Raw genomic sequence first — 19,287 nt, 5'->3', positions numbered from 1 at the left:
CCAGAAAGACAAGTATTGAAAAGATGTGGGAGAAAATGAACGTGATCGTCAACAAATCTGGGCTTCCCTCATATCTCAGTTGGTAAAGATCCGCCTGCAATGCAGGAGACCCCAGTTTGATTCCTGGGTTGGGAAGATCCGCTGAAGAAGGGCTAGGCTACCCACTTCAGTATTCTTGGGCTTCGCTTTTGGCTCAGCTGGTAAAGAATCCGCCTGCCACGAGGGAGACTTTGGTTTGATCCCTGGGTTGGGAAGATCCCCTAGAGAAAGGAAAGGCTACCCACTCCAGTATTCTGGCCTGGAGAATTCCATGGACGGTATAGTCCATGGAGTAGCAAAGAGTCGGACACAACTAAGCAACTTTCACTTTCACTTTTCACTTTCGGCCACCAAGGACAGCATTTACTTTGATTTGTAGGGGAAAAATAACAGTTACCAACATGGTGGAGACTATGCAACGATCAGGAAGTTTATCTCTGTGGCTTTTTGGCAGACGTGGGTATTTAGATCAATACTCAAGGACTAAGAAACACCCTGTGCTTACTCTTTTGTTGACTGCAACTCTTTTTTCATTCTGCCCAACTGGAGTCAGGGGAAGTCTGGAACATGGTAGAGTGGCGATTGTACCTCTCAGATCTCGAAGTAGAGGGATCATAGTTGACCTGTGACCCCTGGTACTTAACTCTGGAATCCAGAGCAATATATTTGTGCTGAGTCCATGCTTCCCACCGGGGGGCTGCCAGCCAGTGACTAAGTATGCAAGGATACCAGGGCTTCTCTGACGGTGGCTTTGGCTTGATCCTTGTTGAAACTTCCTTAGACGTTGTGGTAGCCTAGGATGCTTCCATCCGGTTCCCTCCTTCCCTCTCTCTTTCACGTGTGGCAAGACTTGCTTTGAGGTCTGACATGGCTCTCCAGCATTTTGGGCTCCCTTCCAATTTGTACTCCCCATGGGCATAAAAATCTTTGCATGCTTAACCCCTCCTTGATGATTGCACCTCAGAGGACCTGGACTAACACAAGCGGTCTTGAGAGTGGCCTGAGAGAACAAGGGGGAAGCTGCGGATGTGGGCCTGGGTTGCCCACCACCCAACATATGAAGAGGAAGATTAGGAGGTGCAGCTGGATAGTCTCTAGTACAGTGTGGTGGCTCAATTGCCAAAGATTTCACTGGTGGTGGCCTGGGACATGTCATGGTAGGGGGTGGGGGGAAATGCCGTGACAGGTGTGACGATGCAGGAATTTGAAAAAGATGGAGGGAACAATGCCTCCAAAGACAATGGAAGTCACGGTTTACTGAAAAGTTGCACTGATGCTCTGCAAAAGGATAATGAGAGACCTGAGGCCATTAACAAGCAGATAAATGCTGAATGCAAGAGTCAGAATGCCTCCATGGTGGTTCACAAAGAGGCCTTGCTACCAGAGTGGAAAGGCAGAGATGCTTGAGCATCAGACAGAAGACCTCATCGCGAGTCACAGCTCCAAAGATGTTAGAATGCTCAGCTAAGGTGGGTCTGTTATACAGAGGACAGGGCCATGAGAAAATCTGTGCTATGGACTGAACTGTGTTCTACCCAAATTCATTTTTTGAATCGTTAATCCCCAAAGTGATTATATTTGGAGATAAGACTTTTAGGAGATAATTAAATTTAAATGTGATTATAGGGGTGGGGCTCTAGTCTGATAGGTCTGTGGCCTAATAAGAAGAGGGAGATCTTTTTCTCTTTGGCACTTCCTTCCTCCATGCCATGTGAGGACACAGCAAGAAGGCAGCCATCGCAAGCCAATAAGAGAGTTCTCACCAGAAACCAAACTGCCTGATACCTTGATCTTAGAGTTTCCAGCTTCCAGAACCATGAAAACTAATGTCTATTGTTTAAGCAATGCAGTCTGTGGTCTTTTCTTATGGCAGGCCCAGGAGACTGAGACGGTCTGGGACCTTGAAACGTGGGACACACCTTATAGCTAAGGATGCTCAGAAGTGTATAATTATATCACATACCACACCACCTTCAGATAGTCGGCCTCACAGAATTCTGGAATGGCCTTCTAAGGGAGCAACTGGGGACTTCCCTGGTGTGCCAGTGGCTAAGACTCAGAGCTCCCAATGTAGGGGACCCAGGTTTGATCCTTGGTCAGGGAACTAGATCCCACGTGCAGCCACTAAGAGTTCATGTGCCACAACTACAGATACCACATGCCTCAACAAATATGGAAGACCCTGTGTGCTGCACCTAAGAGCAGGCACAGACAAACAAACAAATAAATATTAAAAAATAATAAGACCTTCTAAAGTAAATAAAGGAGTAACTGAAATGTCAGCTTACAGGAAGTACCCTGAAAGGATGAGGTACCATCCTCCAGTGCCCAAAGATCTATTTATGGCATTGGGTTCCTAAAAGGAAAAATACATAAGTCTGGAAACTGTGGAATTAAAGACTCTTCAGCTAAAATTGGAGTTGAGATAGGCTTGTTGGGGGCAGATCTTACGCCCTGTGGTGATTGCTTGGCTGCACAGTTGTGTCTGACTCTTTGCAACTCTGTGGACTGTAGCCCACCAGAATCTTCTGTCCCTGGGATTTCTCAGGTGAGAATACTGGAGTACCTTTCCATTTACTCCTTGAGGGGATCTTCCTGACCCAAGGACTGAACTCTCATCTCCTGTGTCTCCTGTATTGCAGGTGGATTCTTTACCTACTGGCTGAGCCATCAGGGAAGCCTCCATGCCCTGCCATATATCATTAATTACTCTACACAGGGAGTGGTGTAGGCCTACATTGCTGACAGGAAGATTTTGCCTGCTGCTAAGTCGCTTCAGTCGTGTCCGACTCTGTGCGACCCCATAGATGGCAGCCCACTAGGCTCCTCTGTCCCTGGGATTCTCCAGGCAAGAATACTGGAGTGGGTTGCCATTTCCTACTTTACCCTTTATCAGGAAGAAGAAAATTCTCCACCCCATGACAGTCCGGCCAATTAGAGACTGTAGCAGTACAAGCAATGAGAAGCCTCCACACTTTGGACTTCCAGAGTTCTTCCAGTGGATTCTGGTTCAGCCCCTCCCAACTCTTCTCTTTTCCTGTTGAAAGCAAGTTCCCCTGCCTTGCTCTCTGGATTCCCCTGTGAGTGAGTGAGTGAGTGAGTGAGTGAAAGTTGCTCAGTCATGTCCAACTTTTTGCAATCCTATGAACTATACAGTCCATAGAATTCTCCAGGCCAGAATACTGGAGTGGGTAGGGTAGCCTTTCCCTTCTCCAGGGGATCTTCCCAACCCAGGGATAGAACTCAGGTCTCCTGCATTGCAGGCAGATTCTTTACCAACTAAGCCACGAGGGAAGCCCAGATTCCCCTGTGGTACATCATAATCACATAATCTCAAATGACAATTCCTCTGGACTTTCCTGAATAAAGTTGCTTTTGCTGGTAAAATAAATGGGTGTTATAATATTAAAGTTGACATTTTTGGTGTCAGAAGTGGGGTTCAAATGAGGCAAATCTTGAGAGGTGATGGACCCCCAGAACTGAATGAAGTACTCATACCAAACCCCTGTGCTCCTTGCTTCCATGAGTGGCCTCCTGTTTTCAGTTTGGTGGGTCTTCTCTGAGATTTCAAGCTTTGCTCTTGGTGCACTTTGAGTTCTCTGACTTTATTTTGGATCCAGAAAGGCTTTGTCCCATCAGGGAAAAGATTTCATCTTTTCTAATTTAAGGTTTTGTCCTTGGTGACTATTTAGTTGTTTCCTGAAGTGCAAGGTAGTGAGGTTCTCTTTGGGAGATCAGATGAACTGAAATCCAGGAATTTTTGTTTTTAGATTCCTTTCGGGATTTGGACTAGGACTCTAGCAACTTATGTTTTCAGAAGAGTTTAGGAAAATGGGATCCCAGTCACCTAAATGCTGTAAGGGCAGCCCTCCTTTGGGGACTCAGGCTCACTTGATGTTTAAAAACTGTGACCTCCTACAAGCACATCTTTAAACTAAGTGGTCTGAACAAACTAAGAGTGGTTTCACATTACAATGGTCATTATGGAGAACTTTCAATTTCTCCAAATTCATTTTTTCTTAAGATTAAATTGGAGTACTGCAGTTCTAAAATTAAGCTAAACGAATGGTATATTTATTTTCATTGGTATGCAGAAGCTTCCAATTGTGCACAAAAAATCTAAAATTGCCTCTTTGCAAGATACCATTTCTACGTTGGCTGGAACAACTAAAAAGCTAAGAAAAAAATAAAATGCTTCTGAAGCTTCCTCCAAGGGTAGCATGATCAAATGAATTTTGGGAACAGTAAGTTAAACAAAGTGAGTCGAGTTTCTTTATGTTAGGACTTAGCATAAGGCATTGTCTCTAGGACTGTGCATTATCTCCCAAACTTTTTCAACTATAGCTCCCTTCCCCTGCTTTTCCCCCACAGCATCTCAGGGAACTAGCTTTCTGTGGAACACACTATGGAAATGCTGGCTATGATGGATTAGAGGACAAAACCCAAACTCCTTGGTCTAGCCATTGAGGCTGTGCTGTCTTGGCTTCAACAGTTGTTGAACCTTATTTTCCTTCCTGAACGCTTTGTCCCAGGAAATTTAAACCTACTCATCGTGCCTGCCTATTGATGCTTCACTGCTTTTGGATATTTCACGTTCTTCCTTATACCTCTGAAGCCCTTTTTCCTCTTCTTTTCTTTTTTATAGATTTTTTTTTTAATGTGGACCGTTTTTAATGTCTTTATTGAATTTGTTATAATATTGCCTGTGTTTTATGTTTTGTTCTGTTTTGGGTTTTTTTTGGCCATGAGGCATGTGAGATCTTAATTCTCTGACCAGGGATCAAAACCATGCCCTCTGAACTGGAAGGCAAAGTTTTAACCACTGGACCACCAGGGAAGTGTCTTCCTCTTCTTTATCTATTGAAATGTATCTGCCCTTTCAAGCCCAGATCAGTGCCAACTCAGAGACTTCTGGGAAGTTTCATCTGAAACAACATGATGTTTTTAACAAATGTGGGGTGGGGGTTGCCAAATAGAGGTGGGGAGTGAGAAATACGGGCTTCCCAGGTGGCACAATGGTAAAAAATCTGCCTGCCAAAGCAGGAGACGCAAGAGACATGGGTTTGATCCCTGGGTCGGGCAAATGCCCTGGAGTAGGAAATGGCAACCTAATCTAGTGTTCTTGCCTGGGGAATCCCATGAAGAGAGGAGCCTGGTGGGCTATAGTCCCTGGGGTCACAAAGAGTCTAATTTGACTGAGCATGCACACAGCAGGAGATATAAGCTATTTGGTATAAGATAGGCTCGAGGATGTGTTGTACAACATGGGGAATATAACCAATATTTGTAATAACTGTAAACAGAAACTAATCTTCAAACATTGCATAAATTTTTTAAGAAATAAAAAAATCATGATAAAACTACATTATATAAAATTCACCATCATAGCCATTTTTAAGTGCACAGTTCAATGGCATTGAGTACACACATATTATTGTATAACCACCACCACCCGTCCATAGATCTCTACATCTTATAAAGCTGAAACTGTACCCATTAAACCATAACCCCATATTACTCCCCTCAACTCCACCCCCAGGCACCCACCATTCTACTTTCAGTCTCTCTGAATCTGACTACTGTAGGACCTCATATGAGTGGAATCAAACAGTATTTGCCCTTTCATGACTCGTTTATTTCATTTAGCATAATGTCTTCAAGTTTCATCCATGTAGTAACACATGTCAGAATTTTGTTCCTTTTTAAGGCTAAGTAATATTGTATGTATATACTGTGTTTTAGAGAAGGCAGTGGCACCCCACTCCAGTACTCTTGCCTGGAAAACCCCAGGGATGGAGGAGCCTGGTAGGCTGCAGTCCATGGGGTCGCTAAGAGTCGGACACGACTGAGTGACTTCACTTTCACTTTCCACTTTCATGCATTGGAGAAGGAAATGGCAACCCACTCCAGTGTTCTTGCCTGGAGAATCCCAGGGATGGCAGAGCCTGGTGGGCTGCCCTCTCAGGGGTTGCACAGAGTCGGATACGACTGAAGCAACTTAGCAGCAGCAGCAGCAGACTATGTTTTCTTTATTGATTCGTTTGTTGATAGACACCTGGGTTGCCTTCACCTTTTGGCTGTTGTGAATAATGCTGCGAACATGTGTGTACAAATACGTGTTTGAGTCCTTGCTTTCAATTTTTTTGAATTTATACCCAGCCGTGGGATTGCTAGATCTCGTGGTAACTCTATTTTTAATTTTTTGAGGAACTGCTATACTCTTTTTCACAGTGGCTGTACCATTTTACGTTCTTGATAATACATGACCTTTTTTTTACAGTACTCTGTGTTAGGTATTACTTTCCATTATGCTTTTAGTCACTGATACAAGTCTTTTCTTTCCTGATTATAAGTTCCTAAAAGGTAAGATCCATGTCCAATTTTTCTGTTTCCTCCCAGGTTTCTATATAAGTGTCTTAATATTGTGCTCATAGATATTCTGCCCCTTAATGCTGGTGCCTTACTCGTTATTGAAGGGCTGACTTTCTTTTTTTTTTTTAAGCTCTTTTATTTTATTTTTAAGTATTTAGCTGGCTGCACTGAGTTTTAGTTGGGGCATATGGGATAAATTCCCCAACAAGGGATCGAAACCAGGCCACCTGCATTGGGAGCTCAGAGTCCTAACCCCTGGACCACCAGGGAAGTCTCAAAGTGCTGAATTTCTGTACACGCCAATAACCTATCAATGATTCACAAGTAGTCACACAAAACAGTTGTATCATAGTCTTTCTGCTCTTCATCATGGTAAATGAAGTGTCTACTAAAGGATCTCAAGGAATATCAAGATGTTGATTTGCACCAAGAATATTGTCCTGATACAACGAAGTACCCCTAAACACTGAGCAAAGATGGTACTTTTCCAGTGTTAGCTACTTATTGCATCAGAACAAACTCACCCCACAGACTAATTCACAAAGATGCGCTATGAACTGCATCTCATACATATGTGCTACGTATTGTTCAGTCACTAAGTTGTGTCTGACTCTTTGTGACTCCATGAACTTCAGCACACCAGGCTTCCCTGTCCTTCACTATCGTTGCTCAAACTCATGTTCATTGAGTTGGTGATGCCATCCAACCATCTCATTCTCTGTCTCCCCCTTCTCCTCCTGTCCTCAATCTTTCTCAGCATCAGGGTCTTTTCCAATGAGTCGGCTCTTCTCATCAAGCGGACGAAGTACTGGAGCTTCAGCTTCAGCGTCAGTGCTTCCAATGAATATTCAGAGTTGATTTCCTTTAGGATTAACTGATTTGATTTCCTTGCTGTCCTTGGGACTCTCAAAAGTCTTCTCCAGCACCCCACTCCCAAAATCCATAAGTTGAACCTTAATCTCCAATGTGTTGGTGTTTGGAGGTGGGGCTTTTGTGAAGTAATTGGATTTGGATGATGTCATGGGGGTGGGGCCCAAATGATGGGATTGATGCCCTTATAAGGCGATGAAGAGACCACAGCCATGTGGGAGAAGGCACTGTCCGCAAGCAAAGAAGGGGGTCCTCACCAGGAATCACATTGAGTGGCATCTTAACCTTGGACTTCAAGCCTCCAGAACTGTGAGAAATAAATGTCCGTTTTTAAAGCCACTAAGTCCAGGGTATTTGTTGTGTGTGCATGTATGTATACTCAGTCAGTCGTGTCCAACTCTTTGCCACCCCATGGACTGTAGCCCACCAGGCTCCTCTGTCCATGGGATTTTCCAGGCAATAGTACTGGAGTGGATTGCCATTTCCTTCTCCAGGGGATCTTCCTAACCCAGGGATTGAACCCGGGTCTCCTGCATTGTAGACAGATGCTTTACCATCTGAGCCACCAGGGAAGTTCTAAGAATACTGGAAGGGGTTGCCATTTCCTCCTCCAGAGGATCTTCCTAGCCCAGGGATCAAATCCATACCTCCTGCATTGGCAGGCAGATTCTTTACCACTGAGTCACCTGTGAAGCCCATGGCATTTGCTATAGCAACCCAAATTGACTAAGACAGGATACAAAACTGAAAGCGTTCTAGGAGGCTCCTGACCTGGTTCCTCCAAGGTCAGGGTTGGTAACCTTCCTGCTTCCATTTTCATCCTAGAATCTAGCTTCTCTGAGAAATGAAGATGTTGCAAATCTCCATCTCTCCTGCCTGATAAGGAAACAAGATTGAATGGGAAACAGGTCCTCAACTATTTTGGGAAGAAGATGTTCACCCACCCAGAAGGCTGGTCTTTCTGTTTCTTTCTTCCTATTTCTCTCCCATGGTTACTATCCCTCTTTCCTCAGGTTAACATTTAACTTGAAAAAAAAAAGTCAGCTACTTAGAATTTTGAGCAAATGTTAATCACCACCAGCAGTCTCAGTAATCTGCTTTTACCGTTTCTTCTGAGGTGGGCAGGCTAATTTAGCTTGTCAGTGGAGGCTTTGTCTGCTATTAACCTCTTCACCTCTTTGTCTTTCTCTAGTCTACTTGCTTTTGCAGGGTTTAATTGGATTAGGGTTAGGGTCTCAGAGACTTTCAGATCTGGAGCTTTTATTAGATGAGACAGTGGAAAACAGGAGGCATGGAGAGGAGGGCAGTAATTCAATGCCTGGCTCACAGGAGAGAATTAAATCCTGAATTAGTGAGACCCGGGGGCAGAGCCCCTCCATGGGGGTTTCCTTTAGGTCCCAAATTACTCTACTCAAGGCATATGCATTGCTATACCTGGGAGAGGTGAGCATAGGCATTTCTGGCTCTTCTCTCCCTTTTTTTCTTGTGTAGAGAGGAGACAAGAAATACTGGTGGCTTGCTAGGGAGAAAGACAGCACAGTAAGTCGTAAGCAGTGCGGTGTTGTGAAAAGCACCAAATGTTATACAGTTGGTGAAAAAAAAAAGTAACGATTTATGGTCTCCACAGAAGCTTCTATCATAACACTAAACTTGGACTCTGAAGTGTGCTGGGAACTTGTCTGGAGGGTTAGGAGAAATGGCCAATATTTCAAACCACAGAACTCCAGAGGATGTGATGGACTCAGTGCTGAGGTCTTCCAAGGAAGGGGGATGCAGGAGGGAGATACCAACTGGTAGGTTGGAATCCAGGAATAAGCTGTTCTACTGGAACCTCCATCACACGGGGTGTGCACGGCACAACTTCAGATGCACCATTCATAGGACACTGGTGATAATACCAGTGATATTACTTGGTCAGGACTTATTTCTAGGCAGCTGTCCCTCCCTCCCTTCCATGGGAGCTCCATGTACACGCTTCACTCACATTTGACCAATCGGGGTTTCCTGTGCTTTTGGTTAAGTTCATTGGTCCAGGGGTAGGCACTTAACTTAATCTGAGCTATAAAATATAAAGTCTGGGAAATCCCAATGGCCATGTTTCTTGCTGTGTAGACCTGGGAAGCAGAGGCTAGTTTGAAGAAAGAGAGAAGAATTAAATATGTGCAGAGAGGAGCAGATGCTGGAGACACAAAGATGTCTGAGTCCATGTTTCTAGCTGTCCTTGAGTAACAACTGGATTCTGTGGGATGATAAATCCCACTTTGTGTTTAAGCTGGTTCAAATTATGCTTCTGTCGCTTGACATCAGAGTTCTGAATAATATGCTAGAAGTCAGGGTCAGGGTTGTGAGTCTATTGTTCTTCTTAAACCTTTATTGAATTTGTTATAGTATTGCCTCTGTTTCATGTTTTGGTTTTTCGGCCACAAGGCATGTGGGATCTTAGCTTCCCGACCAGGGATCAAACCCTCACCCCCTGCACAGCAAGTGTGGAGTCTTAACCACTGGACTGCCAGGAAAGTCCTTTTACTGTTAAGTCCTTTATCAGATTTGCAGCAGGAGTTCCCCAGAGATCAAGGCTAGCTCTCAGAAATTAGAGGCAGGCGAGATGTAGGAAGGGTTTCAGAGACCCAACCAAGGAGACCAGTTTGAGGATTTAAGCACAAACTGCCAGAAGATAGATGACAGTCAATGGGCATGCAGGTGACCAGCTCAATGACTTGATACCCATCTTAGGACAGAAAGACTACTCAGTGGGTAAGGGACTGCTGCCTCCACTCCATTTGTCAGAACATCCTAGGATTTGCCAACAAATCACCTGATTTAAAAAATGAACTGAGGCCTTGAATTGACATTTTGCTAAAGAAGACATACAAATGGCTAATAAACACTTGAAAAGATTCTCAACATCACTAATCTTTAGGGGAAATGCAAGTCAAAAATCACAACGAAGCATCATCATTAGGTTGGCTACTAAAAATGAAAAAACAAAACAATCCCCCCTCCCCCACCCTGCCCCGCCCCTCCCCCCCCAAACCAGAAAATAAGTGTTGGCAAGGATGTAGAGAAACTGAAACTCTTGTGTGTTGTCGCTAGAAAGGCAAATGGTGCAACCACTGTGGAAAACAGTATGGAGGGTCTTCAAAAAATTAAAAATAGAATTCCTATGTGCTGTGGACTGAATTGTGACTCCCTCCAACCTCAGCTTTGTAGGCTGAAGCCCTGACTCCCAAGGTAATGGTATTTGGAGACGGCAGATGGTGCTTGGGAGGCGATTCTGTTCAGATGAGTGGGGTCATCATGATGGCCCATATAGGACCAAACCAGAGCCTCCTCTCTCTCTTTGCCACATGAGAAGACAGCAAGAAGGCAGCCATCTGCAAGTCAGAAACAGAGCTTTCACTAGAACTCGACCACGCTGGCACCCTGATCTTGGACTTCCAGCCTCCAGAAAGGGGAGAAAATAAATTTCTGTTGTTTAAGCCAGCCAGTCTGTGGTATTTTGTTAGGGCAGCCTGGGCTGACTAAGACACTATATGATCCAGCAATTCCCACATGCAATCTGGCCCCGCACTTTCTTTCTGCTATATTGTCATTATACCTATGCTTTGTTCTGCAAATCCTCCCCACCCCAGGACGATGCTCTTGTTCATCTTACTATTTAAGCTGCTCCCCCCACTCCCAAATTCTATCTCTTGAAATTTCCCTCATTGTCTTATTGGAAAAGGCATCTCATTTATTTGAACTCCTCTAGCATTTTGACTTTTCTCTTGTACGATATCAACCATGTTTGATTTCATTGTAATTATTTAAGTATTTCTTAATTTTTTCTACTGGACTCAAAGATTATGGGGGGCAGGGAAGGAGGGGCCCTAAGTATCCACAAATTCCTCCTGGCTGATATTGAACAGCAAGATTTCAATAAAATTGCTTGCAAATGAATCCAGGGAGCAGAGATTTATAATCAAGAACACAAGAATTAGCACGGGGATAAATTTAGGGTGTTCCTCTCACATCAACCTTCTCCCATATCCAGCGGTCTCTAAATATGCACCCAAGTCAGTCACGGGTGTGGCCATGTCAGTTCTGTCTTTCCTTCTGCACAGATGTACCAAGTGAGTGTTTCCAAGACTAATTCTCCACAAAAGCCTTACTAACCTCACTCCTTACACACATCAGTTCAGTTCAGTTCAGTCGCTTAGTCATGTCCTACTCTTTGCAACCCCATGGACTACACACCAGGCCTCCCTGCCCATCATCAACTCCTGGAGCTTGCACAAGCTCATGTCCATTGAGTTGGTGATGCCATCCAACCATCTCATACTCTTGTCCCCTTCTCCTCCTGCCTTCAATGTTTCGCAGCATCAGGGTCTTTTAGGCACACAGGCAAATAATCCTGGAAGACTTCCTAAAGTTACAGTGGGGAAAATCAGGGAGATGCTTCTGGGAAATGGCCCCATCTGTGACAGCGAAATTGTCCCTGTAGAGGCCCTGGAGTTGCTGGGCCTGGGCTCGTTTCACAGGCTGTGTGTGGAGCAAATGACAGCCTGGCAGCCAATCTGGAGTCTGAGGGAGGAGAAGGCACTGCTCCCTATTCCCATCTGGGGAGAGAAGGGGCCCTAAGAGCAATGGCTTAGTTCACTTCAGTTCAGTTCAATTGCTCAGTCGTGTCTGACTCCTTGCGACCCCATGAATCACAGCATGCCAGGCCTCCCTGTCCATCACCAACTCCCAGAGTTCACTCAAACTCATGTCCATCGAGTTGGTGATGCCATCCAGCCATCTCATCCTCTGTCGTCCCCTTCTCCTCCTGCCCCCAATCCCTCCCAGCATCAGGATCTTTTCCAATGAGTCAACTCTTTGCATGAGGTGGCCAAAGTATTGGAGTTTCAGCTTTAGCGTCAGTCCTTCCAATGAACACCCAGGACTGATCTCCTTTAGGATGGACTGGTTGGATCTCCTTGCAGTCCAAGGGACACTCAAGAGTCTTCTCCAACACCACAGTTCAAAAGCATCAATTCTTCAGTGCTCAGTTTTCTTCACAGTCCAACTCTCACATCCATACATGACCACTGGAAAAACCATAGCCTTGACTAGACGGACCTTTGTTGGCAAAGTAATATCTCTGCTTTTGAATATGCTATCTAGGTTGGTCATAACTTTCCTTCCAAGGAGTAAGTGTCTTTTAATTTCATGGCTGCAATCACCATCTGCAGTGATTTTGGATCCCCCCAAAAATAAAGTCTGACACTGTTTCCACATCTATTTCCCATGAAGGGATGGGACCAGATGCCATGATCTTAGTTTTCTGAATGTTGAGCTTTAAGCCAACTTTTTGACTCTCCTCTTTTACTTTCATCAAGAGGCTTTTTAGTTCCTCTTCACTTTCTGCCATAAGGGTGGTGTCATCTGCATATCTGAGGTTATTGATATTTCTCCTGGCAATCTTGATTCCAGCTTGTGCTTCTTCCAGCCCAGCGTTTCTCATCATGTATTCTGCACGTAAGTTAAATAGGCAGGGTGACAATATGCAGCCTTGACGTACTCCTTTTCCTATTTGGAACCAGTCTGTTGTTCCATGTCCAGTTCTAACTGTTGCTTCCTGACCTGCATATAGGGTTCTCAAGAGGCAGGTCATGTGGTCTGGTATTCCCATCTCTTTCAGAATTTTCCACAGTTTATTGTGATCCACACAGTCAAAGGCTTTGGCATAGTCAATAAAGCAGAAATAGATGTTTTTCTGGAACTCTCTTGCTTTTTCCATGATCCAGAGGATGTTGGCAATTTGATCTCTGGTTCCTCTGCCTTTTCTAAAACCAGCTTGAACATCTGGAAGTTCACGGTTCACATACAGCTGAAGCCTGGCTTAGAGAATTTTGAGCATTACTTTACTAGCGTGTGAGATGAGTGCAATTGTGCGGTAGTTTGAGTATTCTTTGGCATTGCCTTTCTTTGGGATTGGAATGAAAACTGACCTTTTCCGGTCCTGTGGCCACTGCTGAGTTTTCCAGATTTGCTGGCATATTGAGTGCAGCACTTTCACAGCATCATCTTTCAGGATCTGAAATAGCTCAACTGGAATTCCATCACCTCCACTAGCTTTGTTCGTAGTGATGCTTTCTAAGGCCCACTTGACTTCACATTCCAGGACGTCTGGCTCTAGGTGAGTGATCACACCATCGTGATTATCTGGGTTGTGAAGCTCTTTTTTGTATAGTTCTTCTGTGTATTCTTGCCACGTCTTCTAATATCTTCTGCTTCTGTTAGGTCCATACCATTTCTGTCCTTTATCGAGCCCATCTTTGCATGAAATGTTCCCTTGGTATCTCTAATTTTCTTGAAGAGATCTCTCGTCTTTCCCATTCTGTTGTTTTCCTTTATTTCTTTGCATTGATCACTGAGGAAGGCTTTCTTATCTCTCCTTGCTATTCTTTGGAACTCTGCATTCAGATGCTTATATCTTTCCTTTTCTCCTTTGTACAGGAGACAGGGATCAAGACCATCCCCATGGAAAAGAAATTCAAAAAAGCAAAATGGCTGTCTGACAAGGCCTTACAAATAGCTGTGAAAAGAAGAGAAGCAAAAAGCAAAGGAGAAAAGGAAAGATATAAGCATCTGAATGCAGAGCAATGGCTAGTGAATGTTTATTGAGCACTGACCATATGCCAGGTATTATGCTGAAACCTGCATTGCCTGATGGGAGAGCCACTAACTACATGTAGCTATGGAGCTCTTGACAGGTGGCTACTGCAATTGAAGAACAGATCTTTGATATAATTTAAGCTTAAAAACAAATACTCTAGGGACTGTCCTAGAGGCCCAGTGGTTAAGAATCCGCTTGCCAATGCAGCTGACATGGGTTTGATCCCTAGTCCAGGAAGATGCCACATGGCGGGGGTTGGTGGTAAATAAACCCATGCACCACAACTACTGAGCCCACACCCTAGAGCTTGTGCTCTGCCACAAAAGAAGCCGCCACAATGCGAAACCGGCACACCCTAGCTAGAGAGTAGCCCCTGACCTCCACCACTAGAGAAAGCCCGCGCACAGCAGCCAAGACCAGCACAGTCAAAAATAAATAAATAAACAAAAATGTAATGAAAGAACTCATTTGGAAAATAGCAAGTACTCTCCTGGGTTATTAGAAAATACTTTTAAATGGTTGGAACTATGTTGGGTGTGTGAATTAGTTCTTCAACTCTAGATTGTATGAAGTCTAATAGGAAGCTTTCTGTTGAAAATTCAGTAACTGAACTGGGTAGCATGGTGTGTATTAGTTACACATCGGATTTTGAAGATGTAGCCTGAATAAAAGAATGTTACATGTCGCATGAATAGTTTTTACTCTGTTTAACATGTTGAAATTATTTGGGGTTCTATGTATTGGGTTAAATAAAATATATGATTAAAGTCAATGTTATACGTCTCTTCACTTTTTAAAATGCGGCTACCAAAGAGATTAAGTTTTGTATATACTTGCATTATATTTCTATTGAACAGTGCTAAATGTTTTAAGGGGGATGACAGAGGATGAGATGGTTGGATGGCATCACCGACTCAATGGACATGAGTTTGAGCAAACTACAGGAGATAGTGAAGGACAGGGAAGCCTGGCATGCTGCAGTTCACGGGGTCGCAAAGGGTTGGACATGAGTGAGCGACTGAACAATAACAAAATGTTTTTAACATGCATTATCTAATTTAATCCATAAAACAGCTCTATGAAGTAGACACCATTATTATCATCACCTTTTTGCAAAAGACATTCAGAGAGATTTAGCAACTTACCCAAAGTCATTACATTAGGCTGTGCTCTCTCTGGGGGCTGGGCCTGGGTCTAGGGGGCCCTCGTGACTCTGGCCTCTGCTTGGGTGCCAGAATCACGAAGGGTCTCATATGCAGACTTTTTGGTAATACTTTTGGAAGATGCTGTACAGACAGCATAGGTACAGTAACAGAACTGAAAGCAGATATTAATCATTTAATTTCAAATTCTTAACTCTAAGCATGAAAAAGACATCACAATTTTGGTAACCCTTGCTTTGGCATTTCTTAATTTTGGAATAGCCTGGGAGCCTCAGGAAATGGAAGGGACCAAATCTCTCCAGACTCCTGAGAGACCCTGGTATCACATTAAATAATTTTCCTAGCCATCCCAAATGCTAGGGATAGCTTTTAGTCAGTCATATGAGGAGGGATTCAGGAACTGGATAAGACAGGTTTATCGAAACAGGGGTGGGTGCAGGCGGGTGGCGGAATCATGCTCCTAATTTCTTGGGCTAGGCTGTTACTCTCAATTAATCATCCCGGCAAAGGCAGCAAGATGCTAAGGCAGAAGGGAAAGAGAGGAAACCCAAACTTTCTCCAAGACCAAGTTTTCTGAGAGGCTAGCGGGAACCCAGGAAGGCTCTGGCAAGATTCGAACCTGCTGGCTTCAAGCTCACTAACAAAAGTCACAGCCCACTCGATTCCTTGCCCTGAAAGAATCTGCTCTGGATCCTGGCTTGGCACTGTTTTCAGCGTTGCTACTCCAAGAAAAATGGATGCTGTCAGGGTTATCAAGGAGATGATGGAATTCCACTTAGACCAGGGAAGGCTGGCTAGGGAGAGGAGAGTGAACAAAAACAACTCAGGGAGGTACCAAAGCCACGTGCTGCATCCTGACGGGCTATGAGACTATACTTAACCAGCTTTAAAACCGAAGAAAAAGCCCAGACTCAGCGACAGAGATATCAATAGTTAATGGATGGGGGACATCCCTGGTGGTCCAGTGACGGAGTATCCACCTGCCAATGCACGGGACATAGGTTTGATCACTGGTCTGGGAAGATTCCATATGCCACGGAGGCTATGCACCCCCACCACTAATCCCGTGCTTTAGGGCCTGGGAGCGGCAAGTACTGAATCCCACACCTAGAAGTGGTGCTCCACAACGAAGACTAGCCCCCGATTGTTGCAACTAGCAAAAGCCTGCGCAAAAGCGATGAAGACCCAGCACAGCCAAAAATAAAATCAATTTTTAAAAATAGTTCATGGATGGGGAAACTTACATGTCTGGAGCAAGATCCTGGGGCAACACCCCATTGTGTGGGGCAGGCTGTGGGCAGGAAATGGCAGCGGTTTTCCCTGAGGGTGGTGAGGGGAGAGGTTACTGGTGATGGTGGTAATTGATGTCAGCTGGGCTTGTTGGTTAGCAGGGAAACCAGCAGAGGAGCAAAACCTTCCCCTTTGAGGAGGAGCCATCAAGTTGGGCCTGTTCTGATCCAAAGATTAGGGCAATCACCAGCTGGGCCAGGGCAAGTATGTAGGAAGGCCAGTCATTTGAATAGGGTTTAGGTGAAGCAGGAACTGGTGGAGCAGGGGATGTTCTGAGAGCAAGGAAACAGCCATCTTGGGTAGCCTAATCTTATACAACTTGATTCCCAGGTTCACCAGCTTAGATTCTATTTTGAGTCACTGTAGGGAACTGGGCTCGCTGGGTCACAGCGTCCAGTGTTTAATCAAATAATTAAGTGTGACTCTTTATGGAACAGTAAAGTCAGAATTCACAATTATGCAAACTGACATGAGCAGACTGGCCTTAAATGTAGTGGCCTTAACCTAGACTGATGGCATATAATATGCAGAAGTCACAGGTGTCTCAGTTCAAGGCTCAGGGTGCTCTTACCAGCCTTCAATTGGGAGAGGAAACCAAAGAGGGTTCCCCCGAGGTTCTTTTTTTTTATTTGGCTGCCCCAGGTCTTAGTTGCAGCACTCGGGATTTTTGTTTCAGTATGCAGAATCTTTTAGTTGAGGCACACAGGATCTAGTTCCCCGACCAGGGATTGAACCTTGGCCCTTTGCATGGGGAGCGCCAAGTCTTAGCCACTGGACCACCAGGGAAGTCCCCACCTGGAGTTCTTGAAATGTGTTTCCTTATTAACTGTGTCATATGTTAGGGCTCCCCTGGTGGCTCAATGGTAAAGAACCTGCCTACCAATGCACAAGACATGGGTTCGATCCTTGGGTTGGGAAGATCTTCTGGAGAAGGAAATGGCAACCTATTCCAGTATTCTTGCCTGGGAATCCCATGGACAGAGGAGCCTGGTGGGCTATAGTCCATGGGGTTGCAATGAGTTGGACACAACGTAGCAACTAAACAATAACAATAATGAGTGTTTGGAGCATCAATATGTCTAGAAGGAAGGGGTGTTTTCCTCAAACAAATGGGGAAGTTGATGCTATTCTCCCCCCTTTTAGACGCATTCACAAGAAACTCCAACCTAGATTCCACTTAGTGCCTAAGATGTAAATATCTCCAGGAAATTTGAGACAAAGCAATTCACGTATTTGTGTGATATGGCTTAACTTCACTGCTCTTCTCCTAACACCTCTTGACCATTGAAAATATACCTATTTTCATGGGGCTGGGGGGAGGAGACTAGAGGAGAGAGAAACTGGTATTTATTTATTTATGGCATACACCTGTCAGGAAGGGGCTTCCCAGGTGGTGTAAAGAACCTGCCCGCCAATGCAGGAGACGTGATATGGGGGTTTGATCCCTGGTTGGGAAGATCCCCTGGAGAAGGGCATGGCAAGCCAAGTATGGCAAGAACCCACGTATTCTTGCCAAGAGAATCCCCATGGACAGAGGAGCCTGTCGGGCTACAGTCCATGGGGTTGCAAAGAGTCGGACATAACTGAAGTGACTTAACTCGCACGCATCATTGGGGACACCTTGGTTGCAGTGTGAATTGAGGGTGGTGAAGGAAGAGATTTGAGTTGTAGGGGTTGTTAGAAAGGAGAACAAGTACTCTACAAGGAAGGCAAAAGGGCTCAAAGGAGATTTTTTTACTCCTTTTTCTTTTTTTTGCTATGCTGGGTCTTCACTGCTGCATGGGCTTTGCTCTAGCTGAAGAGAGAGGGGGCTACTTTGGTTTCGGTGCACAGGTGCTCATTGCCATGGCTTCTCTTACTGCAGAGCATGGGGCTCTAGGGCGCTCAGGCTTCAGTATTGCAGTTCCTGGGCTCTAAAGCATAGGTTCAGTAGTCATGGTGGGATTGTCCCGGATCTGGAATCAAACCTGTGTCTCCTGCGTTGGCAGGCAATGCTTTACCACTGAGCCACAAGAGAAGCCAAGTTTTTTTTTTCTTCTTTTTTTTAACTCTTTGATTTTATGTGTGGGAATTGGCATGTATGTGGTCTCTCAACCATGCATGAAGTATCTGAAAATCAAGTCCACACATCTGGATGAGTTAAGCAGGGCTGGGGCCAGCGGATAAACCAGAAACAGTTTTCAGCCCCTTCCTTGCCGATGAGGCCACTCTATTTTCTATCCAAGAGGTCTTCACGCATAATTGTAGTTTTTTTTGCAGCCAAAGAAGAAGGGCAGCTGCTGCTAATTTAATGACATCCAATTTAGGTGGTATTTATTGAGCCTTATGTGGACGACACCTTCTTAACAATGTCCCAGCCTGACACAACACTCGCCCTCATGTTGGCCCAACAAGAAACCCACAGGATTCCCAGACCAGAATGAAGGCCTCCGACCCCCTCAGCAGTGGGGCAATACGAGGCCTCAGCCGTCACCAGCTGCTCTGACATTTTGCTTTCTCTCAGTTCAGTTCTGATGCCGACATGAGGCAGGTTGCTATAGAACTGTTAGAGGTAACTGAAAGAGCCTGCTAGAGCATTTAAAGCGTTATTTCAAAATGGGGAAGAAGGGAAAAAAAAACAGGCAAAGAAGGATCTCGCTGGGAGGGGAGTTTGGGGCAGAATGGATACACGTATACGTATGGCTGAGTCCCTTTGCTGTTCGCCTGAAACCATCACAGCATTGTTAATCAGCTATACCCCAAGAGAAAATAAAAAGTTAAAAAAATAAGGATCTCTCTGCTTGTCGTTCTGATTTTTCCTTTTATTTTCCTGTTTCCAGAGCACCCATAAGCGGAAGTGCTCACTTCCAGATATCAGTGAATTCTGGGCACACAAATAAAACAAGGCAAAAGACTTTTTTTTTAAGGCAATAG

At 44.7% G+C, this 19,287-nt stretch overlaps 1 long non-coding RNA gene across 3 annotated transcripts in view; it reads right to left on the bottom strand.

Moving 5' to 3' along the window:
* LOC102409541 overlaps positions 1-16,616 on the bottom strand; it is a 68,865-nt gene extending 52,249 nt beyond the window's left edge. The window contains exon 1 of one of the 3 annotated variants that reach the window (XR_006640836.1): positions 16,329-16,616. This is a non-coding gene — a long non-coding RNA (uncharacterized LOC102409541). The remainder of the gene's footprint in view (positions 1-16,328) is intronic. The other 2 variants (XR_006640834.1, XR_006640835.1) reach the window with 2 other exon arrangements.
* Between the last annotated feature and the right edge of the window lie 2,671 nt (positions 16,617-19,287).

This window comes from Bubalus bubalis, chromosome 3 (genome assembly GCF_019923935.1).
Source record: "Bubalus bubalis isolate 160015118507 breed Murrah chromosome 3, NDDB_SH_1, whole genome shotgun sequence".
Lineage (NCBI taxonomy): Eukaryota > Metazoa > Chordata > Mammalia > Artiodactyla > Bovidae > Bubalus > Bubalus bubalis.
Note: the sequence above shows the minus strand (reverse complement) of the source record. Positions and strands in the feature narration are given on the sequence as shown.